Genomic DNA, 14,505 nt, shown 5'->3' with positions numbered 1-14,505 from the left:
CCAACCCAATGCAACCTGTGAATCTGTCCTTTCCTAGCTATTGCTGTAGTGTGATAAGGTTAGTGGTCAAAGTGAGACAGAAATGTGTGGCTTCATGTAGGTGAATCTTTCAGCAAACTAGGAAGCGAAGGGACAAGCTGTTTGGTCTGAATGCAGTCTAAACTTGAAGTTCAAAAAACTTTTAGGTTGCTAATATTTGGCTTTTACATGGCTGCTCATTTTTAGAGGAAATTCAGCTCAGAGCAAAACAAACACAGTCTGGCTTGCCTAGCCCAAACACATAATCATGTCTTTGTCCATATCTGAAGTGCTTCCACATTACAGATTGATGCATGAATCGTATGTTCTTTGTAGGCTGGTGCACAGTGTAAAATGCTCCTGTGTTCAAACACAACTGCAAAGAGATGCATGAGTCAACTGACAACCCTGAGCACAGTGTGCCCTGCTCTGCAGCTGCTGGCTGCCCCTGAGCACTGTAGCTCTGATAGCTGCCTTGGTTCTTTGTATGTGTATTTGACTATGATAACATTGCCTAGCTAAGTGACTAGACTCACTCTTAGGAAATTTTACTGTTTGTTTTGATCTTAAAGTCAAATACACTTGGAGCAGGCTCTCTTGGAGTTGACTTTGCTGCAGTCCAGTTTATGACAATGAAGCTGCATTATTTAAAGGTCTCACCACCAGTCTTCAAAGTCAGCAACTGGTCTTCTGGAGGTAAGCACTAGTAATTGATGTATGAAGTATTACTTTGCCACAGAGGTATGTATTTACTAAAATGTAGTTCAAGTTTGCTTTTGCTTGTTTATACTTCCAGGGAGACTTTCAGTTGCTTATCATTTGATTCCATTTTCTGTTGGACCATACAGCAAGCCCAGCAATGTACCAACTCTTGAGCTATAATTAATCTAGTTCATTTCAAGGTAAAAGCTTCCATTTCGCCCTAGTGCCAGTATGAAGTCTATTGCTGCAGGACCTTTTAACGCTGTCATTTCATAGCTGTAGGACTCCAACCTCCTCCATGTGCTAAGCAAATTCTGGGTAAGTTTTATGTGGTTGGTTTCTTTATTGTCCTGTTTTGGTGGGTTGGCTTACATTTCTAGGAAGAACGTGACTGCCTCTGTGGTAACAGAATGCCTTAAATTGTAATGGGCATGTTGACGTGAGAAATATTGAGGAAAGCTTAAGAGCCCTGGACAAAAGAGTGGTGATGAGAATCTGCTTACCCTGTCTTCCTGTAAGGCTAGAGGAGTAAATAGATGCCCAAAGAACAGCTGCAGGATTGCCTTAGTAAGGATGCTGAAATTGCCAGGAAATAGGTTAGGGATTTACCCGTAATCAGTTAAAACTTAGAGGTTCTTCTGTCTATAGTTTGTGGAGAATGCTAAAAAATCCTAAAGAGTGGGCATTATGAAGTGTTTGACAACTCTCTAGAATATCCTTCTAGTGAAAATGACACCAACTAGAGTTATTTCAAATCATTCTTATTAATACACCAACTAACCTCTACCTTCTCTCTTGTGTGCTGATTCGAGTGTGAAATAATTTGGGTTCCAGTTGTTCTGTCTTGCTCTTGATCTGAGGTTGCTGGGAGCCTCTTTGTGCCTGCAATGAACAGCAGAGATGCTGGACACTTTCTGAACTAGGATATTTCTGTAGGCTCCTCTTACACCTTAAATGAAGAAATGTTCTGGGGAAATGGCAGTAATAGCTATTAAAGCTGCCTATGAGGTACTCTAGGACCTTTATCACTTTTTATGTGTAAAAGTAGCATTTTAGAAGTGGAGTAGCCATAAAGTATACATTGGTAATGTCAGTCTCTGCTGCCTTGTAATACACAGCACATTAGAACTGCAGGGAGGCTATGCATAATCTTGACTTCCCTTATGTTTTTCTTGCCTTCTAAAATAGACGCTCAAGGAAAAGAGTCCAGCATCTGCTTCAAGCAAATGTAGAGCTAGTCATTAGCACTGGCTCAGCTTTTAGCACTTTGTTGAAGGTACCTACTGGTCTCAAGAGGCATGACAAGCTGTTTTTGTTCTTTAATTTACAGGAGGGATGAAATGTGCAACCTACTTCACAGTAGGTAGTGGTGAATCTGCAGTGTAAGTCTTCAGTCTTTCCTCTGTCAATTTTCCTTGGGCAAGCCAATGCCCATGTAAAGATTTTATTTTTTTGGGGGGGGGTGTGTGGGGGGTGTGGTCATAGTCCAACTGTTGTTGTTTCAAGAGCAGATAGCTTGCTTCCTTACTAGCAATAACATTGGTGTAGTAAATGCCTAAGCAATTTGGAGATAACGAAGGAGAGAGAAATCTTCAGGTATTATGAATGCATCAAGGTTGCTTATTTTCTTTTTCTTCCTGAGTTCCACATGTGACAAGCAGCGTCATGACATGTCAGGTCAGGCTGCATCAATCATGTCCTCTTACATCACATCACATGTGCAGGATAGTGGAAACCACTTATGGGTCAGACAGGAGATTGGAGAAACAATTTTTTTGTAGCTTGAATTGAGGGGAAAAGGGTTGGGGAAAGGGAGAAAACTTAAGTGGAACACAGGAATTTCTTTTCTTCCCTGAACAGATGGCCAGCCCACCCACCATCAGGTGAAATCAGATAGGGCTGGGGGCACACACATCATCAGATGCATTTTCATAATGCTAAGAACCTAGGATTCAAAAGTGCTCTAGCTTCTGGAGGGAAAGGCTTTCAATTTAGAGTTGGGAAAACCCTTGAAATCATCCAGTTTTGGAGCAGAGATTCCAGTTTGGATATTGGCTGAATTTAAGGGTACAGAAAGCAAAAGTTTAGACTCAATAGAAGAAAAAATAAGGCAAAGCTCAGACATTTGAAGGGGAGAGAATACTTTGAAAAGTGCTCTTCATTTTGTCCAAAGCCTCTTCTAATGCATGCAGTAATTTAAAAGGTAAAATATCATTGATGTTGAAATTTAACTTTGGTTTTTGGTGATTTTCTTTTTTTTTTTTTAATATCCTTGAGACTTTAGTAGTAATTTCTTTAGCTCTCTAGTAGAGACACAATTATGGAAGCTACTTGTTTGTAAACAAGACTCTTCACCTTCAGCAAAAACTCTGCTGTTCAAAATGAGCTTGTCAGTGGGAACATCTTGACTTTTGATGCTTTCTGAGGAAGCTTATAATCCAGAAAATGGATGCTCCAGGGTCATTTGAGGCTCAGCTCTGCGATAGAAAACCAAGTGTAACATACAACAAATGTTTATTTCCCTATTGGTGTCTGGGTCACAGAATCAAAACAGGTTTCAGAAGATGTTAGCTTTATCTTTTTTCTCAGATTTTACTTCTGTTCTGCTGTTGTCAGTAGCAGGTTTGAGTGGTGTTCTGCTGAGATCTAACTTGTGTGGCTAGTGTGAATCATGGGTAGGGGGAGAAACCAATGAAAAAACCCACAACACTTCTCCTCATCTGTGTTAAGCCAAAATTAAAGCTGCTTAAACTGTTTTGTAGGTGTTCCAACTATTTTCACTGTAATTAAATGTTCATCTTGACATTTCCAATAAATAAAATGAAGTGAGTCAAATATTCCCTTTGAATGTTACCTTTTTTTGTTTTCCATTGTAACCTTTGGTTTTTTTATTAGTTCATTTCAAATATCTCCTTTTAAAACTCAATAAGGACAAAACAAACCAGATCCCCACCCCCAATAAAACAAAACCAACCAAGCAGACCCACACAAAGCTCCACCAACCAAAGTGAAACAAAACCCCACAAACAGCTTGCTTCTTCCTGACAAGCTGTGGTGATTCTGCAAAGATAGTTTAATCACAAAATTAACCAGGTTGGAAAAGACCTTTGATATTATAGCTTGGACTCTATAGCACTAATTAGAAGTGCTCAAGTGCCACCTCCAGCTGCCTTTTAGACACCACTAGGGCTGGTGACTGCACCACCTCCCTGGGCAGCCCATTCCAATGCAAACACTCTCTCTGTGGAGAACTGCTTCTAACACCCAGCCTAGCCGGGCCTGCTGCAGCCTGAGTCTGTGTCCTCTGGTTCTGTCACTGGGTGCCTGGGAGAAGAGACCACCCCTGGCCTGGCTACAACCTCCTTTCAGGTTGCTGTAGAGAGCAATAAGGTCTCCCCTGGGCCTCCCCTTCTTCAGGCTGAACACCCCCAGCTCCCTCAGTCACTCCTCAAAGGACCTTACTCCGCCCCCCCTCACCAGCCCTGTTGCCTTTCTCTGGGCCGGTTCAAGCACCTCAATGTCTTTCTGAAATGGAGAGGCCCAGAACTGGGCTGTACTCAAGGTGTGGCCTAACCAGTGCAGGGGTGGAATGACCTCCCTGGTCCTGCTGGCCATACTATTCCTGATGCAGGCCAGGATGCCAGTGGCCTACTGGGGCACACTGCTGGCTCATGTTCAGTCAGCTGTCGACCAGTGCCCCCAGGCCCCTTTCTGCCTTGCTGCTTTCCAACCACTCTGTCCCCAGCCTCTAGTGCTGCATGGGGTTATTGTAGCCAAACTGCAGAACCTGGCACTTGGACTTGTAGCAACTCATGCTGTTGGGCTATGCCCATTTATCCAGCCTGTCCAGGTCCCTCTGCAGAGCTCTCCTACCCTCTAACACATGCTCCCAACTTGGTGTCATCTGCACGCTTACTGATGCTGGACTCAGTTCCTTCATCCAGATCATCAGTGAAGATATTAAACAGGACTGGGCCCAGCGCTGATCCCTGGGGCACACCATTAGTGACTGGCTGCCAACCAGTCATGATTCTTTCCAAGGTTTCCCAGCAATGCCAGCAGCTCCTGCAGCTTACAAGTCAAATAATGGAGCTTTATAGTCTTGCTCATCCTTCAGGCTTTGGAGATTATTGAACTTTTTGGGGTGCTTGTAGGCTCTCTCATTTCGCTTGCCAAATATAGTGGAAGAGAAGTATGTGATATCAGAATTATTTCAGTGGTTACTGCTCCATCCAAAGAGGCAAAACACCCACCAGAAAAACCCTGCCCCTCATTTCTTTCTCAAGCTGCTGCATGCTTCAATGGTTTGGGCAGAGTAAGCTCTAAAGAAAAGCTGTTGGCTCACAGGTCGTAGCTGGCACAAAGCAGAATTTCTTTTTAAAAGGCTTATTGAATTCAATTACTTGGAGAACTGAAATGAAATACAGTAAGTGCTGTCCACTGGATGTGTGACTTCTTAAATGAAGGATAAATTTGATATCTAGGAAGTTGGCATTGCCCAATGGCCTCAAGAAAGGACAGATGGGAAAAGGGAGCAGCTAACCCTGTGGCTGTCAAGACAGTACAGCAACAAGTACTTCATGCAAACATGTTTTCAGGCAGAAAGCCTAAAAGATCTAGCAGGTCTCAATATTGAAATTCTTTTTTCATATGTCTGTTCTTACAATATGTAGTATAAATGTGTGTACCTTAAGCTATACAGTGCAGCTGAATCTGACATATCTTGTCTAGACTCAGTTTGTCATAATAAATGCCATTTTCTTAAGTTAGAATGAGTTCTCTCTTGAAAGAACGAAAGGGAATAACTGAGTGTTTCTTCTTTTTCTTTCTCTTTATTTTATCTTTTTCCTCATGTAGTTATGGCAAGTTCTTGGAGCACATGTTGCAACTTGCCTCAGCTCTTCATGTTTGTTTCTGAAAGTAATAATAGTGTGGGACACTTCTTTTGATGGGTTGAGCTTCTCTGCCTATTCTTTTGACCTTCCATTCAAGGTTTTCCTATTTCTCTTCTCCCGCTGTGATCTGATTAGAAGATGAAGGGTGAGCTCTTCTCAGTTGTAAGTCAGACTTCACTTGTGCAATGTCAGCTGGCACAGATCTGACTTCTGGATATTCCCTGGAATAAGATCTATCCAAGCCCAGAGTTCTACAAAGATGAGATCATCCCTGAGTTTCCCCAGCAGAAATGAGAACTGACTCAAACTTTCAACTATGATTAGAAGTGAACTACAGGATAAAAAATGGAGAACAGGGCAGTTGTGATTGGCAAATGCCTGGCTCATAGTTTCAGCTCTATTTTCATTATCCATGCAGCACCTCTTGGAATGCCACGTAATTGAAAACACTCTATTTCACTTTAAAATGATTCCTGATATTAAAAACTGCATCTAGTAATCTCAGTATGGGAAATGTTCCTCAGTTGATCCCTCTGGAATAAAATGTCTCCTGAAGTGGAGAAACCATTGCAACATATTGATATAATATAGGAAACAGAAAACTGCTGTGATTAAGTGGTTTGGTGAAGAGTAACCAACCAAGGAATGTGCATACTCCAATGTGCTTAACATGAATCCATAATAGTATTGCAAATATATTTTAATGAGATGCTCTGAAAGCATTGTCCATAGCCTCATTGGTCATGTTATGAAAATGATTATCTGAGACATGACAGAATAAGTGAGGTAACTATGGAGTGTTTTTGAATGATTCATTCCCATACATGGAGATGAGCTTGCACAAGATGTTCAGAGTATCTTGAGGTTCTCAAAGTAACTGTAGGATTTATTTATTCTCAAATATTCCCATTCTTTTTCCATTAAATTTACCTTACCTCTTAAAACTCTAAGTGAACGGAAATGCTGTATGTCTGTCTAATCTCTGATTTGGGTTTTTCCCCCTTTCCAGAAAGTATTAGCATTGCAGACAAGTTTAGAGGATGTTAAATCGTGGCTTGCTAACAGGAGGCTCAAAGATACTGCAATCTGGCCTCAGTATAATGAGCCCCTTTGTTATATTTAAATACTATCATACTATCCTATATACAGCAAAGCACTGGGATGTTTTATATTAACAATGCACCAGCACTAAAACCTCAGACAACTCTAAAAAGGCACTAATTATTATTATTAGTGTTTTACACTAACAATAAATGTCAAATGGAACCCTGCAAACAAATAACTACCTGTCACTAAGTGAATGAAAAGCAATCTCAGTAAAGTGAATTAAAACCCAAACAACAGAAAACTCAACAGGCAGGCGCTACTAGGGTGGCTTAGCTGGGTGGTTGATGCAGCTCCTGTTACAACAGCAGCAGCAGCAGCAGCGTGTTCTTGATTGTGACAGTGCTGATAGTGTCTTTTCATTGACGTGTAGGGCACCTGGTTAGTGGGAGGTGTATGAGCTCATATGAGCTGAAGTGCATCAGCTGCAGGAGACAGTCATGGTAAATGGAAATTGGATACTGTGTATCCAATGTAGCTGGATGCAGCTGGTTTATTTATTGCATTGTTTGCAGTGGCTGGAGTTTTCTCAGCGAAAAGTTACAGTTGGACAGTAAAAGATGTATTTGTTTTGGTGACATTTATCTTAAATTTTTCAAGGGACTTCGAGTGTGTCTCCTGAAGACTTATTTTTATAAACTGTACATTTTATTTTTCAACCTTCATGATTCTTTGATATCTGATTGACATTTTCAGGACGCTCTAATCCTTTCTACTGAAGGAAGCTCTCACAGTGGCAGCTCTTGCAATCAGCTTCACAGAGCTCTCCCCCGTCTGTTTTTATGATGGGGATGAGGTCTATGACTGAAGAGCTGAAAGGAATAGAGATCTGGTGAGTGGCAGGACAGGCTTTCATAGTGACAGAGTTTTTCTCACATAGACTTGTTCATAAAATACAGATTTGTAGATCCCAAGTCTACTCTCATACCAGTTTGAGTCTAACAGTCCACTAGACTCAGCTGAATTGCAAGAATATAAAGGAAGCAAAGATGATGAAATGACATGAAGGCTCAATTCAAGCAGTTGGGAATCACAGGTGGCAATGAAAGTTTGCACACTTTTATTACAGGTTATCTAAGCAGCATTTCTGCAAAGGCTGAGAAAACAGGGGAGGGCTCAAAAGGCAGTGGTTTTGAGGCATCATCCAAAATGTCATGCTTCTGCTGAGGCAGGCCAAGCTGAAGTGGGCAACAAGTAATTACATCAATGTGAAAATATTAGTTAGTACTTAGTAGATTTTCCTGCATTGTGGATGACAGTCAAAATCAGTTCCAGCTATATGTTAGAGAGATTATCCACCTCAACCTTTCTTTTCTGTTTCCAAAAGGAAATGAAACCAAAATACTCCAGTCTCACAGATGTTCTGAAATGATGTTCAGCATTAGCAGAAGCTGATCTTTGTCTACTCACCCACCTATATGAAGTACAAGACCCAGCACAGGTGAGTATCTCTCCATATATGTCCACTTGCCAGATTCATGCTCTTTCTTTTAAGCTCTTCATACTGGAAACAAGTACTAAAAAAGAATACCTTACAGTCCATTAGAAATGGGTTCATGGCTGCAGTGATCTGTTGTGATTTCTTTTTAGTACTTGCCAAATTATCTTGATACGTTTACCTCCTCTGGGTAGGAGTAATGAGGAGATAGTTTAAGAATGAAAGTGTGGATTGCTCTATTCAGATTCAAAAGGGAGAAATTTTACAGAAGTTGTCTTGCTTGGTTTTACCATTTAAAGAACATGGATTTCATGGCTGTTTTTGCAGTGTTTTGAGCTTCCTCTCAGGACACATTCTGTCATACAGAGAGAATGGGCTTCTCTGTAATGATACTGGCAACTCTTGCTTTCTTTTCCCAGGTGTTGTGTGCCTTAGAGCCATCAGGTAGTACCAATTCTGCATACTATTGCAATCCTTCTATTGTTGAAGCTTGAGGGGTGCATTAATAAAAGTGCAGCCATCAGGTCAAGGGAGATTCTCTCCCAGCTCTACTCTACCCTGGTGAGGCCCCACCTGGAGCATTGTGTCCAGTTCTGGGCTCCCCAGTTGAAGAAGAATAGGGAACTACTGTGGAAGGTCCAGCAGAGAAGCATGAGAATGATTAGGGAACTGGAATATCTCTCTTTGTGAGAGGCTGAGGGACCTGGGGCTCTTTAGCCTGGAGAAAGGAAGACTGAGAGGGGATCTTAGTGCACGTAAGTAGCTAAAGGGTGGAGGCCATGAGGATGGGCCTGGTCTCTTTTCAGAGGTGGTCAGTGATAGGACAAGGGGCAATGGGTACAAACTAGAACACAGGAGATTTCAGTTGAACTTAAGGAGAAACTTCTTTATTTTGAGGATGCCAGAGTGCTGGAACAGGCTGCCCAGAGAAGTTGTGGAATCTCCTTTTCTGGAGACTTTGAAAACCCACCTGGATGTGTTCTTGTGTGACCTGTCCTAGGTGATCCTGCTTTGGTAGGGAGGTTAAACTCGATCTCCAGAGGTCCCTCACAACCCCCAACATTCTGTTATTCTGTGTCTGTAGTTCTGGAGAAGTCCAGAACAGATACTCAGTGTGGGACTTTGCCCAGAAATGCTGAGGGCAGAGCAACCAGCGTCAGCCAGCATCCTATATTCAGTTTAAGGCACAAGTAACCACAATTAAGCAGCACCCTTGTATCTCCACTCCCTTCTCTGAAACAGTTTTGTACATTGATAGGTGCCAAGGTGAGTGTAAATGCTTGCAAAGCATAGTGAGTGGGTCACACTGTGCTAAAAGTAGTTTGTGTTTCCATTAAACAGCTAAATCCACTTCTTGGAAGCCTCTTGCTTTGCAGACTGAGAGCAAAGCAAAGCTTGGAGATAAACTCATGCAGAGGATTGCTTTTCAACAGAGAACTCTTTCAAAATTTCCCACCAGGCGTCAGCAGCTCTTTGAGCCATGCTGTCTATTTTGAGTTTTATTTAGATTAACAAATTCCACACCCTCGCATACAAAAGCAGAATAGAGTGAAAACACAAGCTGCCCTAACAGAGCAATATCCAACAAACATTATGCTACTCAGAAATATTTGCTGTACAATCCTCCCCACAAAAGGGACTTGTGCAGCCAAAAGATGTCAGATAGCATCTTGCTAAAAGCGATGGTGCCAGTGAAGCTTGCTTCCAAGTTCATGCAGCTGATTTTTTTTCCCTCCATTTGCTTTATGCTGTGAATATCAGGCATTTAATTCTGCAAATCTCTGATCTTAGAGAAACCAGGTAGATGGACTTTACACAGGACTCTATCTGCCAAGGAAATGGACTCCTGTGAAAACAGAAGATGGTATAGTGTGCAGTGGAACCTGCTGCTCTTTATTTAACAGATATATCCTATTCCACAGCTTGGTTTGTCAATACGTGTTGCTGCAATTGCTCATTTTCACTCTATCAGGCCTTCAGGAGCTAATAGAGTATAATTTTAAAAAATATGTTGTGTGGCAGCAGTTGTTTTTTTCTTTTTTGTGTGAGATCTGGGCAGTTTATGTGCTGGAAATGTATGGAAATTACTGAAATCCCAAAGATTTTTGAGCAGCCAGTGAGGGCTTTGAACTGTGAAGCCATGCTTGATACGTTAAAGCAAAGACACTTTTGTCTATTTTTGTAGTAGGGTTTTAGTTCTCTATTCCCCCCACCCACCCACCCCCAGAAATTTTCCTTCATATGCAAGTCAGAATTTATGTTATTATTGTGGATTGCTTTTCTTTTTACATTAAAGCTTGAGGATAAAGGGAAGTGAAAGGAAGACTTGCATGCTTTTTGACTACCTTTTAGATAGATCAATTTTGCTTTTAGTACTAGGGCTAGATTTTTGCTAATGAAAGAAAAGTAATCCCTCTAGTGAGCTGCCTGTATGAGAAGTCCAGTGCTATTGCTTTGATTTACAGAAAAATATTTGTGTAAGAAGCTGCCATGCAGCATTCTAAGTGAGGAGGACACAGAGGTAGTTACACAGAAGCTGTTGTAAAGCTAAGCATTTCAATCCATTTATCAAAATCCTCATCACTCTCATCTGAAGGCAAGTGGAATAATAAATATTGAGCAATTAAACCTCAACTAGATCCAAACCATTTTAGTACAGGAATGATTCTTTTTTTTTAAGTAACAATCTTTCAGCTCTTGCCAACTTGCTTATAATTAAAGCATATCCCCATCTATCTGCTGACCACAGCAGGCTCCTGTAAAGGTGCTTATTGATCAGAAATGTGATTTTTTGGGTAATATGCTTTTGCTTTATTTCTTAGATTTTCAAATAATGTTTAATGGAAATGGCTTCTCCCTCCACCCCCCCACTCCCCCCCCACCCCCCCAAAGAATATATTAAGAGGTAATTTGAAGACCACTGTCCTTCAAGGGATGAAAACTCTCTGGTATTTTGTGGAACTGCAATACTACTGTTTTAATTGCAGCAGTAGTTGAGATAGGGCAGGGGTGGAGAAACAGCCAAATTAATTCTTGGTGTGGTCTCTGTTAAAGAAGGAAGAATCTCATTCTAACCTTGAGCATGATTTGCACAAATGTCTGTAGAGTAATGATTCTGGCATAGTCAGAAGAAGCACTTCTCAAACACTATGGTCTGAGAGGCCTGGAACACAAACCCTGTGAGGAGGAGCTGAGGGAGCTGGAGAAGAGGAGGCTCAGGGGTGACCTCATTGATGTCTACAACTACCTGAAGGGAGGCTGTAGCCAGGTGGGGGTTGGTCTCTTCTGCCAGGCAGCCAGCAACAGAACAAGGGGACACAGTCTCAAGTTGTGCTGGAGAAGGTCTAGGCTGGATGTTAGGAGAAAGCTCTTCACAGAGAGAGTGATTTGCCACTGGAATGGGCTGCCCAGGGAGGTGGTGGAGTCACCATCCCTGAAGGTGCTCAGGAAAATCCTGGATGAGGCACTTAGTGCCATGGTCTGGTTGACTGGGTAGGGCTGGGTGCTAGGTTGGAGTGGATGATCTTGGAGATCTCTTCCAACCTGGTTGAGTCTGTGATTCTATGACTTGATTTATTAATTTATAAGACTAAGGGGAAACAAATATATGATTTAAATTATTTTTTGCAGTGAATCTAGGAGCATTCCCCCTCTCACACACACAGCTGGTACTTCCCAGCTGTGTGCAGTTGCTTCTCCAGCATGCAAACTGCTCTTACAAGAAAATGCTATTTTCTTAGCAGAAAGAAGAAATGAACACATGGACAATACGTGGATGTCAGACCAGAAAGCTCTTACTGAGTAGGTTGAGGAGCAGTGCAGTAGTTATGGCCTACATTGCTGTTTCTTGGTTTCTGCTGTCATTTAGCCAAGCTGCCATGTATGTGTCTTAGAACTACTGTTAGGATATTAATCTAGTGTAAGATTACCTCATGAGTTTAGAAATAACACTATTCCTGCAATGATTATGGCCCAGCCTAGCAATTCTTACCTCTTTTAGGGCTTCTGGAGAAACAGACAAACTCTATTCCTCCAGAAATGCCAATGACTTTATACTGGCTTATTGAAAGTGCTGAAGCTCATTGTAGCTGGATTCTACATTCAAAGGCAAGAGTTTCGTTTCTTCTATGAGCATTTTCCTGTTAGGTCTTTGAGCTTTTTTTTACTATGGGTTCATAGTGAGCTTAATAGCCAATGCTCTGTCCTTTCTGCCTCTTTAGAGGTTCTATCATGCCTTGGGTTAAGATAGTTCTGGTTTTAGCAAAGATGGCTTCCTTTCCTAGTTTAAACCTTACTGTTTCAGGAGAATCCGTTACCAAAGATGTCAGTGTTGATTCGTATATCAATAATGTATCAATAGCCACAGGGTGTGACACAGGAGTTTCCATGAGCTTTTATTGGTGGTGTTGCTGCAAGTTTGTTCCAATTTAGCTTCAACCTCATGAAAGCAAAGTATAATGTTGTTTCCCACTTGTAAACAAAATGGTGACTAAATAATTGCTTCAGTAAGGAAAATTGGATGGTTTGCGGCTTCTTCTGACTATACAAATGTCTGAATGCTGTTTGCCACCTTTTCCTCACTGTTTTAAGGCCAGATACACCACAGGCAGATTGGAGAGGAGCATGCTTAGAGCAGTAATGAATTTGGCTGTCTGTAGATGTCTTTCTTGTCCTTGAAAGTAGAGCTATTTAACGCTGGCTCACTTAAAAAAAGTCTATGGGACAGCTATTGGAGACTAGCTAATGCCATGAAACTTAGTTTCATAATGAGAGACAAGCAACTCCAAAGTTAATTAGCACTTCAATCTAAAGATTTATTTTAGCTCATTATAGATAGTCAAGCTGTTTGCAAGATGCAGGGAGCAGATTTGGTTGGAATATAGCAGTACTTTCCTTGGCATTTTTGAAGCCATGAAGGATTTGGGTGTTTTAAATATCAATGAGGATTTCTAGAAGGTTATGAAATACTTGTGAGTCAAGAATTTTAATATAACTTTTTAATGGGATACATTTTCAAAATATTTTTTAAAAAATATGCTATTTTAAAAGGGGGGGGGGGGAAGGGCCCTTTTATCAAGAAGGAAGTTAGAAGGCCTCTTCAGTTTTCCATTTTTATCACTAGGCTGTACAGCATATCATGCATGAGGATTAGCAGCAGCACAAAGCAAGTGTGCTAATTTTACTGAAACAATAGGACTTTATATCCACTCTGTGTCACTGTAAACAATTGCAGAAGGCAGAGGGCAAATGGGGAAAAAGATCCAATATAAAGGCTCCGGAGAGCAGAAGGAAGCTGATTAATCTTCTGCTATCTTACAACTTCATATTAGTAGTTTCTCTTATCAGACATTTATAATCCATGCCCCATGTATTTCAATTGCAGCTAACTTGTACTTTCTAAAAGCCAAATCCATGAATGCTTCCTTGCTGATGTCCCTTTAAAATCAACTTAAACTGACACTGTAATTTACACCACTGTTTGTCACTATTTAATTTTCTCTGACACTCCCATTAGTTATACCTGTTCACATCTGTTCTGAATTTATCCCTTTCAATTTAATTTATTATTACTTTCAATGCATAAAAATCTGAACCAGTAACAAATTGTCCAGGTAATAAGTCCCATCCTCTGGCATGCCTATAGCCAAGAATTTGTTGACATTTCCATTATATATCTTGAGGTGCAGGTGTAGGTAGGAAGGAAACAGTTTAATACTCTGACAACTGAAAGACTCAAAGTGCAAAGGAGGTTAAGATCAGGTTAAGAACAAGATAGGTTTATGAAGAGACTAGATGAGATTTTAAAGGGAATGGTAATAATTAATATGTTGCCTTTGTACAAACTGAAAAGACCTTCAAGAAGAAAAAGATTTACAAAGTTCTAGATAGTTAAGTCAGTGTCTGCTGAGTAAGTTCACGTGAGAGGGCTGGGATGCAGATGTGAAACTGGTAACATTTGGGAAAACAGAAACTGGAAAGCATATTTTTAAAGTACAAGGAAGGGAGAGCAACAGGTGAGCACCTGAGATGTGCCCCAGACAGAAAACTAATGGTTGGTTCCCCAGGAGACAACAGAAGTCTGAAAGTAAATGATGAAAAAATGGGAGGGCAAAAAGCTGAAGGAGCAAAACCCTGTGGCTGTTAAACTTCCACCAGTGGAGAGAGGGGTGCTGAATTGCTTTGGATTTTTGGTCATAATCATTCATGATCCCATTTGTTTTATGGGATCTGACAGCCCTGTAGAATAACAAATAATCAGGTTTGACCTTGGTTTCTGGATCTAGGATGTGAAAAGGAAACTCGAGGCTCATTTAGAGGAAGTAGCTTGCAGGTCAGCACTTTCTCATT

At 41.1% G+C, this 14,505-nt stretch overlaps 1 long non-coding RNA gene across 7 annotated transcripts in view; it reads left to right on the top strand.

The window, feature by feature from the left end:
* The first annotated feature begins 596 nt into the window (after positions 1-596).
* The window catches only part of LOC135188236 (uncharacterized), an 84,254-nt gene continuing 70,345 nt past the window's right edge, over positions 597-14,505 (top strand). For 6 of the 7 annotated variants that reach the window (XR_010307626.1, XR_010307624.1, XR_010307623.1 and 3 more), the window contains exons 1-2: positions 597-714; positions 8,047-8,160. This is a non-coding gene — a long non-coding RNA (uncharacterized LOC135188236). Of the gene's footprint in view, positions 715-7,415; positions 7,552-8,046; positions 8,161-14,505 lie in introns of all 7 variants that reach the window. The other variant, XR_010307622.1, reaches the window with a different exon arrangement.

Source organism: Pogoniulus pusillus, chromosome 29 (assembly GCF_015220805.1).
Source record: "Pogoniulus pusillus isolate bPogPus1 chromosome 29, bPogPus1.pri, whole genome shotgun sequence".
Lineage (NCBI taxonomy): Eukaryota > Metazoa > Chordata > Aves > Piciformes > Lybiidae > Pogoniulus > Pogoniulus pusillus.
This window is presented reverse-complemented; position numbering and strand designations above follow the sequence as displayed.